Source organism: Apis dorsata, unplaced genomic scaffold (genome assembly GCF_000469605.1).
Source record: "Apis dorsata unplaced genomic scaffold, Apis dorsata 1.3 scaffold_415, whole genome shotgun sequence".
Classification (NCBI taxonomy): Eukaryota; Metazoa; Arthropoda; class Insecta; order Hymenoptera; family Apidae; genus Apis; species Apis dorsata.
Genome location: NW_006263670.1, coordinates 96,821 through 101,780, shown reverse-complemented (window position 1 = coordinate 101,780; position 4,960 = coordinate 96,821). Strand labels below are relative to the sequence as shown.

Genomic DNA, 4,960 nt, shown 5'->3' with positions numbered 1-4,960 from the left:
CTCTCTCTCTCTCTGTCTGTCGTTTTTTTCTCGATATCAGCAGCACGGTTAATAGGTTAATAGGTTGGTATTGGTAAAAATTAAGTAATAAGGTGATTAAAAATTTCTCATCGGAATTTATAATGTTTACATACCCTAATCTTTTAATCTTTTCAACCCGATCACCGTAATAATTAGTACTTCAAATTTATATTTATTTAATCGTTCTCATTGATTATATTTATTTAATCGATTTAAGAGACTCGAATTCGCAAGATTAGATTTATATAATATTTACATATGTATAACGAGATAAACGTATTATTCGACGATCGTTTTTTTAACTCCATTCATTTCGCTTTCTCTTTTTACGCGTCTATCTATCCATCTATTTATCTATCTATCTATCTATCTATCTATCTATTTTTCTAGTTTGATGATTTTCGATTTTTCGCTCAATATACATATATATATATATATTTACACGCATTGCGCGTTGATTCGATAAATAAAATGACAAAGTAACAACGATAGAAAGAACAATAATAATATTTTATAACGAAACATATTTTCTGAGAATTACCGATATCTTTTATCGGATAAAAGATAAAACGAAGGAAAAAAGTAATTGGAAGGAAAAGTATAACGATTTCGATCGTCTTCTCCAAATAAATGCAATTTTTTATCGTTCTTCGTTTTATTCGACGTATTGGTTTCTATTCCTTTTTCTTTCACCCCTCTCTTTTAGGGGAAATTATTTATAAATTTTTTTAAAAAAATTTATAAATATGCGCATGTTCTATAGAAAGGAAAAAATTCTATATATATATATATATATATATACCGATATTTATTATCGATGAATATATTCTATAGAATGAATGTCGGTACTTTTAGATCGATCGATTAGAACCGATTAATAATTTTGCCGATAAGATACTTGGAATTCTACGAATTTATATAAATCACGGGTAAGAAAATATCGTTTCATTATTAAGAATTGGCGAGAGGAAATTTGGAAAGAGAATGTTAGTAAGTTAGTATCTGTGTACTAATGTGCAGTTCGTGCAATTAAATGTAAACAAATATTGTTATATCGCTCGCGTATATTTATGCGTATATAGTTATTTACATGTATAATAGTAGGCTAAGTACATATCATTGCCTTTTCTCAAATTATTCAAAATCGACTCGTAGGCGCGAAGTTTTCTTCGTGTTTTTTCGTTGTGTACGTGCTTCCGCAATTTCGGCCGATTCGAACACGAATTTTGAGAACGCAATTTCTCGATTAATTTCTCGATTGATGTACGATGATGGAAAAACGTGTGCGCGTTCTTTTCTCATCCCTCCAAAATCTCTTCTATATTTAATCGAAACGAAAAATTTATGTACAATATACATATATATATATATATTATTCACTTTCGGTAAGATATAAAAGAAAAAAAAAAAAAAGGAAAATAATCTGTATATCTCGTTTATTACAACAATTCGAAATATCAATGGCCCCTTTTTTCCATCTTTTCTTCGATCGTATCGTAACGATAAGCTGTATTCCATTTTGTTTCGTATAAATCGTAATTATTCGTTCCGATGATTCGTGATAAATCATCTGAAAAAAAAAAAAAGAAAAGAAGGAAATAAAAAAGAAAAGGATGATTTTCGTGCTTACGATTAATTTACAGAAACGTACTCATGGTTCGGATATTTTTCTCTGCTCGTTCCAACAACAAATCGAAAGATAATACGAATGGAAACATCGCGATCCTCCTCAAATCGAAAGTGCAGCATTGACAATCGAAATATCAAGTTTCTTCTTCTATTATAAAAAAAAGAGTCAATGAATATAGAGAGAACAATTTTATAAAGCTTAAGAACACAACAACCCAAAAGTGCATTATATATTACAAATATTACATTGTTACGTCTCAGTTTCCAATTTCCAAAAAGTCTCGCAGCGTTGAAGAATTCGAAAGTCGATATTGTTATCGTAAAAAAAAAAATAATAATAAAAAATAAAAAATAAATAAATAAAAAGTAAAAAATAAAAAAAAGGAAAAAGAATAAGAACCATCCGAAATAATAATAATAATTCTTTTGTTTTTCGGATTAACAAGTATCTCGAATGTTCTTTTCCTGTTCTTTTCGTGTGTTTGTACATATAAAAATACTAACGCTATATATACACGTTGTGTCACGTGTATATACGAAAAATATATTTTTCATAGGTATTATTCGGAATCTTTTTGAATCTTGTCACGATCGAGATAAAAATTGAATTGAATCGAGAGAAAAAAAATTTCTTTAAATGTATTTGAAACGGTAAAATATTCGCCATTTTATTTTCAATAAATATTATATCGATATGTTGTAAATCGATGATGTAAAACAACGCATCGATCGATCCACTTTGATCACGAAATTAATATACCGTGAAATCTTGCTAAGCAAGTTCAAAGATAAAAGATTAATATGCGAGCGAAATATCGAATTATCTACGCTACTTTGAAAATCTATTTTATATTTTTCTACGCCGTTCATTCTATCCTTCTTGCACGCCTTCATGCACTCATGCCTTCAACCTCTTCTTTAAATTAATCTCTCTCTCTCTTTCTTTCTTTCTTTCTTTCTCTCTCTTTCTCTCTCCTTTTTATCGATCCATTTTCCCTATTTCGCCGAAACGATGCATCGTAAACTAGTAGTTAGCAAGTTTACAAGAAAACGATTGTTACAGCGAATAAAACAAATTCTTTTATTTCCTCCAGCGCTTAATCTCTAACGAGCATTTTCGTATTAATCTCTTTTAATCTATTTATTCGCACTCTATTCTATTTATATACCGTGTATAACGTATCATTCGTTGCTCTTCAAACTATCGTAAAATGTGTTGGATGAAATCATTAAGTCGAGAAAGGAACGTACAATTATGATTTGTAAAGTATTTTTTTCTTTTTTTCTTTCAAATTTTATTTTTCCCTATATGTCGCGATTAATTTTCTTCCATAATAGAATTTATATAGACGATATGACGTAACAAATTTTTGGCAATATCTTTATACTTACATTTTTTACAACAAACACTTTCGTACAATCCATGTTTAATCCCCTCCTCGTATATGGAGATGCAAAGATATGATTATAGAGACGATCTAATAAGGATATAATACGCGTAATAATAACGAAAGACTCGGTGAAAGACGAATTCGTTATATAATGTTCGTGCATTTATTAAAATTCTCTTCGAAGAAAAAATTCCTTTTCGAAATTGTATCGCGTGATATATATTTATCATTTTCTATCTTTAATTATAACGAAATTGATATATTATTTAAAGCATTATTAAAAATAATTTTTACGAAATTGAATTAACTTTTACTATTTTGAGAGAACAAAACTTGTTTGAAATTTTTATCAAGTTCCCGTAATAAATAAAATAAAAAATGATTTATTTTTATTCTTATGATATAATCGATAAAAAAATACTTTTCTCCGCGATACGATGCTTTATAACGATTTGTAACGAATATTATTTCACATTAATTTTTGATCGCTTTTACGCGTGATAAAATCGTAAAATTTATTAGAATTTTTATTAATTAAATTGCAATACGAAAGGAAAGAATTATTATATTTCTATTTTCATCGGTATTTTCATCGGTCTTTAATTGTACCGAGTTGCACATAGTACTGTAATCTAGAAAATCAAATTGCTGATAATGATTTTTTTATAAAAAAAAAAATATATATATAAATTTTATCTTTAAATTATTATTATTTACATTATCCTAACGATTAACCAAAATGTCAATATTCGAAAGTATTTTATCTACATACATATATGAAAAAAGTATAAATTAAATTTTGACATTACCATTGTAATTAATTTTATTGGTAATCTGATATTATTAAATAATTATCAGATTGCAATTTTTATTTCACAAAATACACGAAATCTGCAACACAATTTTTATTTTCTATTTCAAAGAATATTGTTCGTTTCTTTTTTTTTCCTACGTTAAATTATTGCAAAAAATATCAGATTGCAAAAACTTATCGTTAAGCACGATATATTTTCAACAGACAGTACGACTGTTTAATAAATTGTAAATCGTTGTAATTATATATTGTGGATCCGTTTATCCTTGATACACGAACAATATATCAAATAAAATATACAATTAAAAGTAATATAATAATAAAAATAAAGGAAAAAAAAAAATAAATAGATAAAAAGACGAGAAGAACAAAAGGAAAGAACAAAAGAAAGTTCGCTTAAATATGTGTAACATTAAACGATATTAAACAACACGTTAATTTCGCAATTTCATTGTGTATTTCGTTCCAATCGCAATGGTACATGTATCATTAGCAACAATTAGAAAAACATTATTGTATTCTTCGATGGTGAATATAAAAAGGATATGAAGATACAAAAGAAGACGTAAAAAATAATTATATCTATTTTCGTATTTATTTATTTTTGTAACGATTCGTAATGATCGTTTTTTTTTTTTTATCGAAATATTATGAAAAGAAAGGGAAAAAAAAAAGAGGAAAAAAAGAAAAGAAAAGAAAAGAAAAAAAAATGTATGGAAATCATTTTATCGAAAATAAAATCTTATATTATAGTTTCGAAATTTGCGCAGTTTTTTCAAAAAAGTATTGTATAATAAATATTTATCAAAGACGTAATAAATGTATACGTACTTAATATGTATGTACTCGTGACGGAATATACTGCCGATTGATTATTGATTATCTCTGATTTTGAAAACAACACTTGGAACAACACTCGTTTCGACATTTTAGCAAAAACTATTTAGCGCATAGGATCGATCTCTAGGACCATTAGTCTTGTATTTAAAAAAAAAATATATAGCGTTTATATACATATATATACATATACACATACATATGTATACATATGTATAGAAATCTGAGATTAATAGATCGATAATAAGATCGAGTATAATTTGTGTGA

The 4,960-nt window shown here is 26.9% G+C and overlaps 1 protein-coding gene across 1 annotated transcript in view; it reads left to right on the top strand.

Annotated features, from left to right (window-relative positions):
* Positions 1-4,960, top strand: part of LOC102678457 (neurocalcin homolog) — a 45,116-nt gene that overhangs the window by 34,970 nt on the left and 5,186 nt on the right. The window lies entirely within an intron of this gene.